Here is a 19463-nt window from a genome sequence, read left to right on the forward strand (position 1 = left end):
ATCCATCAGCCCAATTAGAGAAGAGATAAGTGTGGTAAGCCAGAGGAACCAACTAAACCAGGTCTCGTAGGGGATCCTTGACTTAAATCAAAATCTTTTGTAAACTCATCTAGTGTTCTTATAACTGTCCTGGAATGCTGTGCATACAAGCAACTTTCTTCCCCAAGTGCCCTGCAAATTCCTTCCTGTTTCATAAACAGCAATTCCAAGCCTCTTCTATTTTGTAAGGTTACCCTTGCTAAGGAATCCAAAGACTTTTGTAAATAACATACTGTAGTCTCTGTCTTCTCTAAATTTGCTGTCAATTGTGAGCGAATCCCATTTCTTGTAAAATCATCAGGGAAGAGGTACCCATTGCAGTCCCTGCCACCCTTAGCTCTATCAATTTGGTGACAGCTAGGGCCATTAGGGTCTTGCTCTTGTGCCCTCAGGCCAGAAATTATTCTTGTGTATGGTAAAGCACGTGATGAAAAATTAATGTAAGCAGGCAAGTATCATTATACTGAATAATCAGTGGGTCAGACAGGCAGAGAGTAACCCCCAACTCCTGGCAGACCCAAAATTCCCATGATCTTTGGGCACCCTCCATGAAGCTATAAACTCATCAGCCACATCACAAGTGATGTTAAGAAGAAGGTGTCTGATATACAAGACACAAGTTGTGTTTGACATCTGCCAAAGGGGGATTGTCAGTCCCGACATCTCCCCCATTTTGGGGTTTTCCTATGTACGAATATCAGCTTTATCTAGTATTTCATAAGAGCCATTTACCTCAAAGGCATCAAAGTAGGGGGGTAGTAGTTGTAAGCAAAGTTAACAGCCCTCAGTAGCTTCAGGGTGAGTAAGGTTTAAAGCCATAAAGGCCATTTTAATGGTCTCTATCAAATAAGGTGAGGTTTCTAATCCCCCTACATCTCTAGGCAGCTTGGTGAAGGATACTTTAGGGGTAGATGATGAGGGGTTAAAGTATGTAAAATAGATGTTGGGGTAGTGTGAGACAATGGCCTGTATTCTGTCAATTATATTTTAAATAAGTGCTGATTGGCCAGTCCCCAGGCAGTAATGGTGGGACAGTCAGACAGGAAGTAGAGGCAGGTCGATGAGAACAGGAGAATTCTGGGAAGAGGAAAGCTTGGTGTGCAGTCCTGACCTAGCCACAGAAGAAAAAAGATGTGACTGCCCTGCTGAATAAGGTACCGAGCCACGTGGCTAACAAAAATAAGAATAATGGGCTAATATAAGTTATAAGAGTTAATGAGAAGCCTGAGCTAATGGGCCAATCAGTTTATAACTAATGTAGACCTCTGTGTGATTTCTTTGGGACCTAATGACTGGGGGGTACTGGGATGTAAACATTACAAACATTCATAAACACAGGTAAGTGGGAACAATACTTACTGTCTTATTGATCTTCATAATATTAATATGTGATGAGAAAAAGATATATGACTTCCACACATAATCCTTTAAGCTAAAAGCATTAAGAGAAAATAGTATCAACACTGTTCTTCTTTGAAGAAGGTTGAAAGATATAAATTTATAATAGTTAAACATATACTATTTATGGTGTGGGATGTCCTCTGTCTGTGTGTTCCTTTTATTGATTAATGAATAATGAAGTTCTTTGAGCCTATAGCAGAACGGGGCAAGACAGGGCAGAACTAGGTGGGGAGGACTGGACTGAATGCTGAGAGAAAGAAAGGCAAAGTCAGAGAGATGCCATGGAGTCACAGCCAAATCAGACATGCTGAAACTTTGCCAGTAAGCAACTGCTGCATGACAATATACAGATTAATGGAAATGGGTTAAATTAACATGTAAGAGTTGGCTAATAAGAAGTTAGAGCCAATGGGCCAAGCAGTGATTTAATTAATACAGTTTCTGTATGATTTTTTGGGGGTCTAAGCTATCTGCGTGGTGGGGAACCCTCAAGCGACCTCCTCTGACAACATATGTTATGAGGTGCTGATAACACTCGCCTATCATGATATATCGTTTGACACTTTTAAGATGAGACATGGTAAAACTTCTGAATAGCTATTAATATCATTTCATATTATATTTTACTGTAATGAACATGTGATCCCTCCAAAATAAGCAAATTTATTTCAATTTGGATTGCACAAGCCAGAAATATAGTCTCATAACTTTTCTCAATTCAATACTTAGAATATTTCTAATATAGTATTATAAGATCTTTCAAGAAACCCAAATTGCAATTGTTTTCTGTGTGAGGTACACCTTCATGGATCCATGTAATTATTTTGGATAGTTTTTATGATCATCTCTGTCTCTAGGTACTAGACTCTACAAGCTTAGCATAAATTACTTTTAGCAATTTTATCACAGTCCTTTTTCCTTATTAAAATCAACAGCAGAAGAAATGAATGAAGAGCTTCCCTAGCCAGCAGAGCAAAGTAGACTAAATTCGTTTAAAGGAATCCGTACTTCACTTACAGGAAAAACTGTGAAGATGTGCTGCTGAAATATATTTGATATATTTTAAGTTAAAGAGGCTCATGAGGTTTCTAACAACAGACAAATGGAAAAGATAAAGAAAAAGAAATGTATTAATGAGCCATCTTTGTAACTGAGAAGCTGTAACTATCTCATGTCTCTGGATTACTAATGAATTATTCCTTCCAACCTATGAGCACCCATAGGCACAGGAAAAAAAGGAGTATTTTTCTAAAGACCAGCAACAAAGTTGCACATTCCCAACTGAAGAATCTTTTCAGAACCATTTCAAGAACAGATGTGGAAAAGAAATTTATTTGAAATTATAAACTTCCACATCTAAAGAAAAATCATCTAGATCAGTTTTTCTGTCTTTGTATGTAGAGGGGATATTTAGAGTGGGGGGAGTGGAGCAGGACATGGTATGAGATCTCTTAGAATAGAATGATCTCTTCATTCTTTATGCAGTTCTAACTCTGAATGACACTAGTTTAAAGTAGTATAAATTACATACAGAATATTATTAACCTAAGGAATATTATTCCGTGTTTCTATTCTATTATAAAATATAACAGTAATTCTCATGTGCAGAAGAATAATTACAACAGTGAAGGAATAGAGAAATTAAAGGCTTTTTCTACCTCTCTACTACAAAAAATCTGAGCATGACTGAACTTTTATCTTTAAATCTTTGAAATATGGCACATGAGAGAGTAATTGCCTGAGGGTCCCTTTCTTTCTTCAAGATTCTTTAGGAACATTAAGAAAGAAGTGGGTTTGGGGGTTAGCAATTTAAATTAAATCGAAGTCTCCTAAAATTTTGTTGTGACACTAGATAATGTGCTTAAGTTCCTTACATTTTTCTGTGCTTTATAAAATAGATGTAATAATGTAAATTATTTTTTTTATTATTTTAATTTATAGTAAGATTTCTTTTATTTTTAATTTATTATTCTCTCTCATAGTTCATCCTGTCCACAGTTTCCCCTCCCTAATCTCCTCCAAGTTCTCCCTGATTGGTAGTTGAGTCTACATGAGCTTCTGTGCGTCCTGGTTAGTTGATTCTGTGGGCCATGTTCCTGTTATGTCTTAACCCCTCTATCTCCTACAATCCTTTTTTTTTCCCAATTCTGCAGAATTCTCCTAGGTCTGACTAACGTTTGATGTGGGTCTCTGCATTTGCTACCGTCAGCTTCTGTTTGAAGCCCCTCAGATGATGATTATGCTATGATAAGGTCTGCGAATATAGCAGAGTAACATTATGAATGATTTCATTGACGTTTTCTTTTATCTGATTATGTTTGGTTATATCTCTAGACTACCCAGATTCTGGTTCCTGGTCATCTAGGCAGTGTCCTGCATGGGCTCTCTTTAATAACATGGATTTCAATTTGGACCAGTCATTGGTTGTCCAATCCCACATATTCTGTGTCACCTTTATCCCAGCACACCTTGTAGGCAGAATAAATTTTAAGTCCAAGATTTTCTGACTGGGTTGGTGTTCCAATCCCTCCGCTGGAAGCCTTGCCTGGTAACAGAAGATGCTTGGTCAAGTTCAATATCCCTCATTGTTAGGATTCTTCACTAGCATCACCCTCATGGATTCCTGGGAGTTTCTATTGCACTAGGTTTCTATGTAATAAGGGGGAAAAACACACACTCTAAACAATTCACATTACTTAGTCTTTAGTATGTTTTGTAATGCAAATCTGAAATTTATCTGTACTGATATTATTCATTTCTAGACTTACAAGAATTGTTTTTTATACTAGAAATTATAGTTATAATTGTGCATTTGTTTCCTCCATGCATTCATTAAAATCAGATTCATATATCTTTCTTTTCATATTTAAAATAATGACCTTCCAGAAAGTGGAACAGAAAGTGAACAGCCAGTTCTCAACTTACTAAACAAACAATCATTTAATAGTGGTTAAAAAGGATGCACTTTCCATAAATAAACCTAATTATTTTTTTCTCAGATTTGCAAAATGATCACTGAATCCTTTATCAGCAATTTTTCCCCATTTCACACATTTCTGGTTTTTGGAAAGATGTACTGATATAAAGAACAATAAAATTGAACTATTATGCATAAATCTGGGCAACTCCTCATAACCATAAATGCTAAACTACTATATGCACTAAATTAAAAATGCTTGATTTAGTTGCTGATATGTTCATTACATTGTAATACCTCAGCAAAAATATGTTTTACATCATTGAGGAAATAATTCTTCCTATGCCAATATACACAAGACACAGAATGTACTGAATAAGGCAAAATCTCAAGAAAAAATTAAGATATATATAAAAATTAGTGCTTTTATTTTATTTTTAGTAAAGATATTTTTCATGTTATTTAAGCTTTTTTCAAATGAGCTTTTTTTTTAAGTAAGAATGGAAAAGTCATTTCTGTGAGTCTTCTCACCCATCCTCCTACCTTTACTACACACATTATAAATAAAATAAATCAGGAAACACATTTCATATTCAAGGGTTTATCCAGTTTCCTTAAAGGTTGTCATATTTCTCTTTCCTAGCAGTAAAGAAGAGATCATCTCACATGATGATTAAGTTACCTCCTTAATATAATAAGAACATAAAAGAAACAATACAAAGAACATTTAATAATAAATAAAATTATTAATAAATAAAAAGAATTATAGATATAAGTTTGCTGAAGTATGACATGTATCCAAAACTTTTGGCAGTCAAGCACTTCTCAGTAAATTGTTGTTATTTCAAGACTATATAGAAACAGACAGATGATGGCAATTATGTGGTCAATCATGAAGACAGGCACATAGAAGAACATTTTATAATCTTTGATCAAGAAAAACCTTGAAAATAATAATAATAATAATAGAAATGGGTATTTTGTTGAATATACAATTGCATTTCACTTTATTTTTTGAAACACACACACACACAGAGAGAGAGAGAGAGAGAGAAAGAGAGAGAGAGAGAGAGAGAGAGAGAGAGAGAGATCTTAAGTTGTACAGGCTGACATAAACCTCTATTGTAATCTTTTACTCTAATCAACTACAATCTCTCAAGTGCTTGGATACACATGTGCATATTTATAATGGAGAAAGCATAATTATTTTGTTTTTGAAATAGCATCTCCATGTCTCCTAGAATTTCAACAAACTCACCATTTTAGTACCTCACCTTACCAAGTAGGTATTATTACAGGCATAAACCACCATGCACAGTTTAAAACCAAATGCTTTAGGAGTTAAATGGGCTTAACAGATTTCCACAGAATATTCTACCCTAACATTGCACTATCATCTCAACATCCAGTGGACCATTTTCTAAAACAAACCATATTATAATACACATGTACATGGTGTACTTAGAGATTGTAGGCCAACCAATAAACAAATAAATAAAAATAAAAATACAATTGCTGGAGTTTAGCAAAAATATAAATAAAAATCTGTGGGATATAATGAAAGTGGTTCTAAGGTGGAATTTCTTATGCTTATGGTAAATATCAGATAAATCACTCCAAATCAACTAAAGTTGCACGTCAATACCTTAGTAAAACAGAAATGAGTCAAACCAATTTAGTGGGTGAAAAGATATAATAAGATCAAAGCAAGATTTGAGATGGAAACAAATACAAATTATCAATTAAATAGAGGCTTAGATTCAAAAAACATAAATATGAAGAAATGAGAAGGCAAAATAAAATGGTTTTATTTTCTTCATCCATATTTATTTTCTTCTTCATTTCTAGTGTTAATAAACTCCCATGGGGCTAAATTTCTACTATTCATAAAATAAAGAAGATGTTCATTTTGCACTGTTAAAGAACTTGTACATTTCAACATACATTAAAGAATTCTTTCTGTTCTTTAAATTTTAATGATGTCTCATCATGAATGTAAAATGTCTCAATGCACTCATTTAACATTAACTATGTTTACAAATTATGTTATTCTAGATAAAACATTGATGCCCTTATTAAGCATATTGACATGTGGAATGAGTAGTTAAAATAGGGTAGATGACAAGGGAAAATCACTTTGTGATACATTGGATATATCAATGCTCGAACCATGGAAAAGCCTGATCATGTAAGTCATCACATCCCTAACTCACACCTGATGAAAATTCCCTGTCTTTGCTTCCTATCTTTCTTCAAGAAAGCTCAGATTATTTGTGAGAAATCCATTCTTAGTGGCCTTCTCTGTAGCCAAATGAGAACTCAGGCATTCCTGTGATAATTCTTAAGTGTTTCTTCTCTTTTCTTTTTTTTTTTTTAACTCAGCATGTATGATCGCTCAGAACAGTAGTTTGTTTGCCTTTTCAATGCTGAAGTAGATGGATTTTGCATTTTACTATTTTGGACTTTGTCACTAGCAAATTTTAGTTACTACTCAAATATAACAAAACAAAAGACAACAAATGAAATGTAATTGAAAATGAAGAATAACTAGCATAATCTATAGTGAAAAGATGTAAAATACATATCCCGAGAACAAATAGATTATGCACCATTATCAAATCCCCTTATACTCCAGTATACAAAAGGAATAACACCTAAATGTTATACTTTTACTTAGAAATGTTTAATAACATTAAATTGTTCCCCCCCAAAAAAGACATATGAGAAAAATATAAGTAATTCACAAAGTCAAAATTCATTATCATATTACCATATCAATGTTACAAGAATGGGTAGATTCTTTAGTACTACCTCACACAAAATGCGATACTTGCTTCTTTAATAATTTTAACAATTTTTGAAATGTCAAAATGACTTCCGTAATTATAGTCAAATAATTTTCTTTTATGTTTAAAAGAATTTTTATATTCATAAATGTAATGAATTGTGATATTTTGTTTTTCCAAATATATGCATTCAATATAAATAAAGTGAAATGTAATTTACAATTTTATAGGTATGTCTTAACTTCTATTGACATGCTCATGAATATCAGTAAATTCAGAGATATTTAGTTGTCTGCATTTACAATAGTGTTTTATGTCAAATGCTTAATTAACTCTAGAAATTGCTTGAAAAGGTCTAGCGCTTGTGGCGCCAAGGAGGAAAGTAATGGCAGAAACAAGCAACTGTGAGAAGAAAACAGGCCAGTTTACCTTTACTCAGCTTATTTATATTCTGTTTTTAATATTATTTTAATCTTGGTCCATTAATCCATCTGAAGAAGAGGGGAGAACATGTCTAAACTTGTCGGCTTTCTTTCTATGGCAACATATTTCAATGTAAATATTTCTGAAACAAAATACATCTAACAGGCACCACTACTACAAAAGATTAACTTTCATAATAAATATTCAAATTGTTAAATTGATAATGTAGAATTAAATGAGACTAACAAAAAAGAATTATTAGCATAAGACATTATAAGCTCCATTATTAGATTTCTTGAAAATAACATTCTCTAATCACACATTCTCATTTTAAAACAAAACTAAATCAAGGGTCTGATAATAATATTCATCAAACTGTAAAATTAGAAAATTCCTTTCTAAAGTAAAGCTCAAAACAATTATTGCCTAATATCTGTATGTTTTATGCTATGTGATATTAAGATAACATCAGTTTTTTAATATATACAAAATATTATAAGATTGTTTAGATAATGGCAAAAATCAGAAAAAGAGTTAGTTGTGTATTAAGTAGAGTTGTATAACAGGAACTATATATATTTGTAAATAAATATACTTGGAATTTATTATACAAATTTATGCTTTATTTCTGGCTAGTAATATATTTCTATCTTTATGTTTAGATAGAATGAACATAATTAGAATGTAATAGAAAAATATTGCTTTCTTCATTTTGTTTTTTTAAGTCACTTTATGTAGTTATGTAATGTCAACATAATATTTTCCTTTACGCTCAAATACAGCCCCAAGCATGTTCCAGGTAGATTGCTTTCACTGATTAACTGTTAAATAAGATTTAAGCAATGACTTCAAAAAAATAGAAAATGTAACATAAGATATATACCTTTATTCCTACCTTTTATGACGTTGGAGGAAGTATGTCTTTTCAGTCCAGAAGTTCAATTTCAACTCAGTAAAACCAAAACCTCCTATTTTCCTTAGTTAGGAGAATAAAATACCATAGCAAATTATAAGATATCACAGGCCACGAAGAGAAATCAGGGAAGGAACTAAAGATGTGGACCAAGAAGTAGAAACCTAATCAGATGCTTAAAAAGACTGCTGCTTATGAGCTTGCTCCTCATGCCTTGATCAGATCCCCATCCCAGAGGTGTCACTACTCACTGTGTCTAGGTGTTACCACAACAATTATGAATCAAGAAAATGCCTCACAGGACTAAATGGTTGGTGGATTTTCTTTTTTCTTTTTCTTTTTTGAATTTCTATAACATCAGTTTTATTGAGTTCTCGTATCAGTGCTGATAGAAAAATTTTTAAGTTGATAAAGCAGTCTGACATAGAATGCATGATCACATTCTCAGTTACTTGGAAGTCTGAGTTTGAAGCCACCTTGTGATTAAACAGTGATCTTACAAGAAAAAAAAAAAGAGAGATTAAGAAACAGAAAAATATCCGAACTTTATCCCTCAAGGAATTTGTGCTGCTAAATTTAGGGCATTTAGGAAAAGAGAATTGATCAGCATTAGCAGAGCTACTGCCCTCCAATCCTGACAACCAGAGTCTGATCCCCTAGACCCATATGGTAGAAGGAGATTACTAATTCCCACAGGTTTTCAACTTGCCAACAGATACATAACATACATAAAATAGAATAATTTAAAGAAATAGTAGAACATAGTGAGAGTCAAAAATATGAATCAAGGGAAAATGTTGCATATGTGAACTACGTTCTATTATAGCACCCAGTGTAAATATTGACTTTCATTTTTTTATTTTATTTTTCTCCTCTTTTATTTTTTTCTTTTTTTACATGTCTAAAATTAATTTTAGTAGGTTTCACCCATTAGTGTTTTTAATCTCCCTCTCCCTTTCTCCCATAAAGTAACCCCTTGTTCTTTTTTTTTTTAATTTATTTATTAAAAATTTCCGCCTCCTCCCTGCCTCCCATTTACCCCCTACCACCTTCACTCCCCCTCCCTTTTCTGTGCAGAGAGCAGTAAGGGTTCCCTGCCCTGTGGGAAGTCCAAGTCCCTCCCCCCTCGATCCAGCTCTAGGAAGGTAAGCATCCAAACAGGCCAGGCCCCCCCAAAGCCAGTATGTGTAGTAGGGTCCAAATGGAGATAAAGACAGAGCCACACATTGGTGGATTTTCTTAACTGAAGTTATCTCTTCCCAAATGACCTAAGCTTGTGTCAACTTGTCATAAAACTAACCAATATACCTTCTCAACACATCTCACCTTGATAAACCCATATACTTAAATATAGTGACATTTGAATGAACGAAAACTCATCAATCTACATGAACAAAAATGGCAGATTTCATTGTACATGAATAAAATTCTCTAAAACTAAATTAATCATAATTGATTGTGTAAGAGTACATCCAACATATATATTCAAAGTATAAATTTGCATTTTTAAAAGAAGTAAATCAAAGCATTACATTTCCACAAAAAAGATTAAATTGTGCACCAAAGGAAACATAAAATATTTAAAATATGCAAAAATACGCATTATAATAGAAAAACAGTAGCAAGGTAAGTTTTAAAACAATTTATTTTCCATTAAAAGTTATAAAAGTAACCAGGCAGAGGTGGTACAAGCCTTTAATCCCAGCACTTGGGAACAGAAGTAGGCAGATATATGTGAGTTTGAGGTCAACCTGGTCTACAAGATCTAGTTACAGAACAGGCTTCAAAGCTACAGAGAAAGCCTGTCTTAAAAAGGCAAAAAAAAATATTATAAAAGTACATAAAATGTGTTACTCAGGGGTATTACATTTTGTTTACAGGGGCTGAAAATAGGTATAGCCTAAGAGCTTTGTCTGAATTTCAGGATTTGCTCTGCATGTTAGCATTACTCTTTGGCATTCAAAATAGCTTGCCTCTGGTTTTAATTACTGACAGCCACTTGATTCAGAACAAATAGCCTCAATTTTAGCTCTTAGAAATGCATTATATGAAAAGGTGTCACAAGAAATGACTTTTAAGTAGCTTTGAATGCTTTAGTTTGGTTCTTTTCATTGAGTTCCCTTAAAAGATTTTTTTTTTTCTGAGCAGGAAGAAAGGTTACCAGTGTGATTTTTGACAGCGTTAATTGTTATTTGTGCATCTCTAAGAATAAAGAAAGACAAAAGGGGATAAACGCTATATTTATCCCCAGCCAGTTTGAAATCCTTATTTATTTTACCTCTCCATACTCTTACCAAACATAAACTCACTACTGCAAGCAGAGTCCTTGTTCAGAATCCATCCCCTGTTAGAATGACTCCAGTAGAAACTTAATTACACACTGAGTAATTGACATTGAAAATGAGGCTTTTCTACACTATGGACACATTTGTTTCATCTTGCTGGGCTCAATCAATATGAATAAAATGTTCCATAACTTGCTAGAACACATTTCTAATTTCCTACTGTTTGGTTTGGGCTTAAAAGGTTTAATTTAACAGTAGTCCTAAGTATTATGGTTACAGCATGATCCTTAAAAGTTGAGTTTAATTATAGTTCACTAAACCACATTAGAAATGATGTCAAAATACGAAGTTACTCATATTTAGTAATGAAAGCCTATTTTAAATGTAATTATTTTGAAATTTTATATTTTCTAAATATCAAAGGTCAATTCAGTTTCTAATTTCTTCCATTCCCTGTCACTGGTATGTAATCAGTCTTGACTAGCCAGGTACAAACAGAAAAATGCAGAATATATTTTTATAATGGTTTTGTATATACTTACTTAAAGCATAAAGGAAAATATTTTACTTACATTAAAGTTGCAGAATTAAAAAAATTAACATAATCAATAGCTTTCAAGTATACCAGTAGTCAGTTTCAACACAGATTAGGAAAACCTATACCTTTCAAAAGAAGACCTTACCAAATTAAAAGTCTAGGAATAAAACTCCCTAATGAGAAATTCCTTCAGAGTAAGACCTTTAAGACACTGATAAAATAAATTAAGAAGATACAAGGCAGTAGAAAGACTTTCTGCATGCTTCACAGACTTAATATTGTGGAAATGGCTATATTACTAAATGTGACCTAAAAATTCAATGCAATCCCCATAAAAGTTCCAATTAAATTCATCACAGAACTAAAGAAAAATACCAAAATTCATGCAGAACCACATTTGATCAAGCTGGAGAGTTGGCTTAGGGGTTAAGAGCACTTACTGTTCTTCTAGATGTCCTGCGTTGGTTCCCAGCACACACGAACATTGGCTGGATCCTAATAACCTCTGACATTAACTCTAGGACAACATGATAGCTTTTGTGGTCTCTGTGGACACATACACATGGGTGATACTATATATCCACAAATGTACTCATTTATAGGCAGAATACAATTATTTTAAACTAAACACAACAGAAAAGATTGCACATATTCAAAGTAGTACTAAAGAGAGCAACTGCTGCTAGAAGTGCCACAGCCTCTGAACTCAAATTATGATCTGGAACTACATTGACAATGACTACGTGGGACTGGCACAAAGCCAGACACGGAGACAAATCAATCAAAATAGAAAACCAAGAAATAACTTGCATGGCTCTGGTATCTTAATATGGCAAGTAAATCAGAAAATTGTTATAGTGGTTAGAAACAAACAAGCAACAACAACATAAATGTAACAACAGCTTGTCCATCCGCTAGTTGAAAAGGCTGAATATCCACCTGAAGGAGATTAATGCAATTAGATATGCATCATTCAACCTGCACAAAAAAACAAATGGGCAATAAAATGAATAAAACCAAAGCCTCCTAATCAATAAATTAACAGTTCTTAAAATAAAGAAACACAGAGGGCCAGTATTTACTTCAGAATCTGCCGAGTACTCTATCTAGAAAGAGATATCTTGGTACAGAGTATGTACTGCTCCTCCAGAGGAATCAAGTTTTATTCCTAGAAACCACACTGGATGATGTTCAGCTGCCTGAAACTTCAGCTTTGGGGAACCTATGTGTCTTCTGGCATCCATGGGAACTGAACTCAAGCACATACACACCTGCACATGTGCACTAGTGTGCTAGCGCGCACGCACACACACATACACACACACACACACACACACACCTAACCACGTAATCTTTTAAAATAAACGTAAAGTGAAAAACATACCTATTTAATAGCCTTACCCATCAGAAAGATATAAACAAAATTTTCATTATCATTTTACATTCATTTAGCAATTTACATTTATTCCAGCCCTGTCATAAAGGATAATACCAAGATAACAAATAGTAAAAAAAAAAAAAAAATGCTGTTACAAAGAACTTAAATTGAAGAACAAATCTATTCAATAACCTTACCCTTCAAAAATACAAGCAAAAGCTGTTTCAATATTACATTCATTCTAGCCCTGTCATAATGACTGACAGTACAACGTAATGGCTAACAAGATAACAAATAGCAACACATGCTGGTCAGGATATAGAAAAAACAGGAATCCTTACCACTGCTGCCATGAATCTAAACTAGTTCAGATGCTCTAGAAGTAACCAGAGGAATTACAAATAAGATAGAAAAACTAGTGTTCACTTGTATATTTGTCAGTAGTTTACTGACTACTGTCTGTGCTGGTGATACACAATAAAATATGCATTTTATGATGCACATATAAACAAATTACATAGAAAAAAATGGATAGCAATGATCAGGCAAGTGAATACTGCCTGAATTTGATGTAACAAAAAACGATAGAAACCGGTTTAATTTGAATAGTGGTTCCTTTAAGTTTTGTTTTAAAACTTGTTATCATGTGCAAGGAGACATAAATATAATAGTAATTTTCCTATCCAATTTTCTTTTAGGAGGATATGTGGAGTGACTTCATTCAATAGTTAATTACTAATATAATAGCTGCAATGCTTCAGAAGATACTTGACAGCATTTCAACAGAAGTACATGCAATTTCCCTGTAGTTAGGCACACCTTAGACATACGTGCTAGCTGCTAAGAGACCAAGTCGTTTGCTGAGACTGCCAAAATTTGTCTTTCATGTAAAGTATTCTCTCACAAAATTCCTCACATGTACAAATCAAATAATGGCTATTTTATAACTGTTTCTTTTTCTTTGTGTATATTTAAGTTTGAAGTTTAATTTATCTCTCAAAGGATATCTAGGAAGCCATTGTTAGCAGTAAATTAAGCAAAACTTCTCAAAGCCACTTTGATCAGGAAACATTCTAGTCTTGTTTCCAAGCAACAGGACCTCGTGGGTAGTACTTAAACTGTAAAGAGGTATTTAAAAAGATTGAGTTAACATTGGCGCAAGGTTTAGAAATTTACCAGACTAATAGTAAGGTCTATAAAATTAATACAATGTATATTATCAGGCACAGGCAGAAACCAGTCCAATTTTGTCAGAGTCAACACAGTCAGCCAAACCAGAAGTATTTTCTCTACAAATATGAAAAGAAACAAACATTGAAACAAGCTAAAGCACAAACTTGCTCAGTGTCCAAATCCTAATATTGTAAAATATTACAAATATTGTAAAACAGCTCGAGACAGACATAGGCAGGTGAGAGCCAGAGGCCTCACAGCAGGAGGGAGACAAATATGCCATTCAGACAGAGATAGAGTGCAGAATTTACTAAGAGAAGAATACAGGGGAGGGAATAGAAAAAGAGACAGAGAGAAACGACACACACACACATATACGGGGGGGGGGCAGGGAAGATAGTGGAAGTAGACACCACACAACACATTTGCAGCACCACATCACATTGCAAATAAAAAGTGTGAGTAAATCTCTGGTAGTAATGAAGATCTCAGATAAAAAATAAGAATTTTTAAATCAATCTTCTAGTGTCAACAGCATATTATATGTGAATATTTGAATTCTCAGTTTCATAACAGAAACAACCTTAGTTTTATATGAGTTACAATTTTATTAAGGCTTTTAAGTGCTTTGAGGACTCAGCTGATTCTAATATCATTTTTATTTATAAATATAATATTAAAGAATATTTTCCTAAGACTAAACATTTTATGGGTACTACTCACAAATTTTAAATTAACACTAACAAATATCTCTTCAATAATCTGAATCAATTAAATATATCTATTTTAGCCTTATTTTATCCCATTAATTACTAATAAATGTAAACATAAGTATATTTTGAAATATTATAGGACTAAAATCTTTTCTAATAATGTTATATTTTCAATCTCAATATTTTTCTCATTTTAATAAATATATTATATATATATTATGCCTAATACTTTGTGGGTTTTGTTATCTAAAATATTTTAAAGTTTGCTGTTTTATATTTGTAAAAAATAATTGCATAGAAAGAACAATCAAAAAAGCAAGGTCAATATGGTATCAAGAAAACTACTGTTTTTGTTTAAATCTTTTTTATTGATTTTTATTGAGCTATATATACATTTTTCTCTGCTCTCCTCTCTTTCTTTCCCCTCCCCTTCAACCCTGTCCCATGGTCCCCATGCTCCCAATTCACTCAGGAGATCTTGTCTTTTTTTTATTTTCTATGTAGATTAGATCCATGTATGTCTCTCTTAGCATCCTCATTGCTGTCTAGGTTCTTTGGGATCATGATTTCTAGGCTGATTTTCTAAAAGCCACTTAGGAGTGAGCACATATGATATTTGACTTTCTGGGTCTGGGTTACTTACCTCACTCAAAATCTTTACCAGCCCCGCAACAAACAAAGAGCTGATCTCCAAAATATATAAAGAACTCAAGAAACTAGACTTTAAAATGCTAATTAACCCAATTAAAAAATGGGGCACCAAACTGAACAGAGAATTCTCAATAGAAGTTCAAATGGCCAAAAGACACTTAAGGTCATACTCAACATCCTTAGCGATCAGGGAAATGCAAATCAAAACAACCTTGAGATACAATCTTACACCTGTCAGAATGGCTAAAATAAAAAAACACTAATGATAGCCTTTGCTGAAGAGGATGTGGAGTAAGGGGTACACTCATCCACGGCTGGTGGGAATGCAAACTTGTGCAACCACTTTGGAAAGCAGTGTGGCAGTTTCTCAGAAAATTCGGGATCAACCTACCCCAGGATCCAGCAATACCACTCTTGGGAATTTACCCAAGAGATACCCAATCATACTACAAAAGCATTTGTTCAACTATGTTCATAGCAGCATTATTTGTAATAGCCAGAAACTGGAAACAACCTAGATGTCCTTCAATGGAAGAATGGATACAGAAACTGTGGAATATATACATATTAGAGTACTACTCAGTGGTAAAAAACAATGACATCTTGAATTTTGCATGCAAATGGATGGAATAGAAAATACTATTCTGAGTGAGGTAACTCAGACCCAAAAGTATGAATTTGGTATGTATTCATTCATCAGTGGATTCTAGACATAAATAAAGGTCAGTGAGCCTATAATTCCTGATCATAGAGAAGCTAAATAAGAAGGTGAACCCAAAGCAAAAATTATAGTTATCCTCCTGGATATTGGAAGTAGACTAGATTGCCAGGAAAAAAATGGGATCTTGGAGGTGGGCGTGGGGTGGTGGTAAGGGGTTATAGGGAGATGTGGATAGAAAAGTGAGGAGGGGAGGATGGGGAGACCCTGGGGAAATGGGATGGATGGGATGGAGGAAGGGTGGATTGGGGTGCAGGGAAGAAGATATCTTAATTAAGGGAGCCATTTTAGGGTTAGCAAGAGACTTCACTCCTAGGTATCTCCCTGGATACCTAGGGGGTCCTAGGTATCCAGGGAGATGTCCCCAGCTAGTTCCTTGGGCAGCTGGGGAGAGGGAGCCTGAAATGGCCTTTTCCTATAGCCATACTGATGAATATCTTGCATATCACCATAGAAGCTTCATCTGGCCATGATGGAGATAGAGACAGAGACCCACACTGTAGTGGAGGACTGAGCTCCCAAGGCCCAAATGAGGAGCTGAAGGAGGGAGAACATGAGCAAGGAAGTCAGGACCGCGAAGAGTGCGCCCCCCCACTGAGACAGCCAGGCTGGTCTAATGGGAGCTCACCAAGGCCAGCTTGACCGGGACTGAAAAAGCATGGGATCAAACCGGATTCTCTTAACATGGCAGACAATGAAGGCTGACTGAAAAGCCAAAAACAATGACACTGGGTTTTGATCCTACGGCATGTACTGGCTTTTGGGGAGCCGAGTCTGTTTAGATGCGCACCTTCCTGGACCTAGATGGAGTGGGTTGGACCCTGGATTTCCTGCAGGGAATTGGCAAGGAAGGGGGACGGGAGTTAATGGAGGGGTAGAGAAATGGGAGGTGGGGAGGAGGCAGAAATTTAATATAAAAACACAAAAAATAAAACAAAAATAAGTTAAAATAAAAAAAAAATGATGTTTTCTAGATCCATCCATTTGACTACTCTATGCGCTAGACTCTAGTTCACGAGCCTCGGGCAAGGGACTGGAGCTTGAGGAAACACACGCAGAGACAGACCAACACACGGACCTCCAATCGCTGGTACAAAAGCCATCTTTAGGTCATGACCAGGATGTAGTCCAAGAACTGGGATAGCTGGGGTATCTCATAGGCAGACTCAATGGTGGGAATGATACCCGCTACTGTAGCAGCAATCATCAGCCTTGGCTTCTAGCTTTGCAGGGATTCTTGCTGAAAAGCTTCAGACATTTCCTGCACCAGGATCTTCACTAAGAGATGCTTGTCCTCAGGAGGGCTCCCACGAGAGCCTGGATACTGCCAGTCCAAGTTCAGCCCATCAAATCCGTAGTGGCGTAGGAAGTCAATAACTGATTTGATGAACGTCTTGCGGAACTCAGGAGTAGACACCATGTGTGAAAAAGGGGCAGATCCAGTATTGCTGCCTCCAACAGCCAGGAGAGTTATCAGCTCATTGTTCCTGTTTTTCAGGGTATGTAAAATTTGGTAGTCAGTCAAGTCACCCATTCTTCTTTGTGTGATCCTGTTGTTCTGAATCTCCGCAAAGGAATGCCTTTGCGGATGAGGTGAGAACACAAGCAGGGGTCAATATCACCAACACTGAAACTGCCCATTCCTGGCCTGTCCTGGACCGCATTGTTGTAGTAGCACATCAGCTGGTAGGAAGAACCTAGCTGCGCATTCAGCAGAGGTGCCAGACAGAGACTGAAGCAGCAAGCACAGGGATTCCACAATCTTCATGACTATAAGGAGAGATACACTGGAGAAAACAGTCCTCTGTACAAATACCCAACTGACACTGGCACCGATGTCTTCCTTAATATGGATTACATCATGAAGTACTGGGTGAAAAATGGAGCGGCAGCTGAGAAGCTTATTGCTGGATTCGCAACATATGCACAAACCTTCTCCCTGACTGACCCAAATAACAATGGAATTGGTGCCCCAACTTCAAGCCCTGGCCCTGAAGGTCCCTACACACAAGAATCTGGGATCTTGGCCTACTATAAGGTTTGTACCTTCCTCACAAAATGAGCTATTCAGATCTGGGATGGCTCTCAGGAAGTGCCCTATGCCTACCAAGGGAATGAGTGGGTTGGCTATGACAATGTCAAGAGCTTTCTTATCAAGGCCCAGTGGCTTCAGCAGAACAATTTTGGAGGTGCCATGATCTGGGCCCTTGGCATCGATGACTTCACTGGCTCTTTCTGTAACCAGGGTAAGTTCCCTCTGACCTCTACAGTGAAGGAAGCCCTCAAGGTGACCAGTGCAAGTTGCACAGTCTCTGCTCCAGACCTTCATCAGGTAAATGCTCCACTAGACAGTGGGAGCAGAAATCAGAAGAACACAACTGAGCCAGTGGAATCTCTGCCTTCTGTGTCAAGAGAATAATAAAGATGCCTTCCTGTGTGGCCTGAATGCAATCTAATCCCTGCACAAATCCCAAGTGAACTTTGTCTTCAATCCACCCGTGATGAGGGGACATGTATGGGCTTCACCTTTCAGCTTTTCTCATTACTCTGAACAGAATGGTATCCTTTGCTTTTTGCAAAGCTCCCTTGCTCTTCCCTAAATGACCAAAATAAAATCAGCATTCAGAAAAAAAAGAAAAGAAAAACAAAAGCCCTCTTTAATAGCACCATGGAGGCTTAAATACACAGCCGTCAATGGCCAACAGGTGAAAATCCCATCCTCTGATCCTCTAGGCAAAGCACAGCTTTTAGTAACTTCAATTAGAAGACTCTAAACAGGGAAGAGCAGCTGATGACCAGGACTCAATTGGTCCCAACAGCTTTCTCTTCTATGTGGTTCAGTGTTGTAGGCTTTATGTTGAGTCTTTGATCCATTTGTACTTGAGTTTTGTGCATGGTGATAGCCATTAATATATTTTCATTCTTCTACATGTTGACATCCAGTTGACAGCACCATTTGTTAAATATGCTTTCTTTTTCACTTAGTATTTTTCTTCTTTGCCAAAAACCATGTGTTCATAGATGTATTGATTAATATCTGAGTCTTCGATCCTGTTCCATTGGTCCTCCTGTCTGTTTTTATGCCAATACCAGTAAGCCTTCAACAGAATACAAAAACCATTCATGATAAAGGTCTTGGAGAGAGCAGGGATAAAATGATCATACCTAAACATAATAAAGGCAATATACACCAGCCAACAGCCAATACCAAACTAAATGGAGAGAAACTCACAGCAATCAATCCCACTGAAATCAGGAAAAAGACAAGGTTGTCCACTCTCTTCATCTCTATTAAATATAATTTTTGAGGTCCTAACAAGAATAATAAGGCAACAAAATGATATCAAAAGAATTCAAATCAGAAAAGAAGTCAAACTCTCACTATTTGCTGATGACTTCTACAACTCACAAACACTTTCAGAAATACAGCAGGATATAAGATTAACTCAAAAAATCAGTAGCCCTTCTTTACACAGATGATAAATGGGCTGAGAAATAAATCAGAGAAACATCACCCTTCACATTGGC

General features: G+C 35.5%; 2 pseudogenes; one reads left to right on the plus strand and one right to left on the minus strand.

Moving 5' to 3' along the window:
* Positions 1-17040: 17040 nt before the first annotated feature.
* On the minus strand, positions 17041-17663 carry LOC119806805 (annotated as a pseudogene).
* A 1-nt stretch (position 17664) lies between these two features.
* Positions 17665-18354, plus strand: LOC119806879 (annotated as a pseudogene).
* The last annotated feature ends 1109 nt before the right edge of the window (positions 18355-19463 follow it).

The sequence above is a fragment of the Arvicola amphibius genome, chromosome 1 (genome assembly GCF_903992535.2).
Source record: "Arvicola amphibius chromosome 1, mArvAmp1.2, whole genome shotgun sequence".
NCBI lineage: Eukaryota > Metazoa > Chordata > Mammalia > Rodentia > Cricetidae > Arvicola > Arvicola amphibius.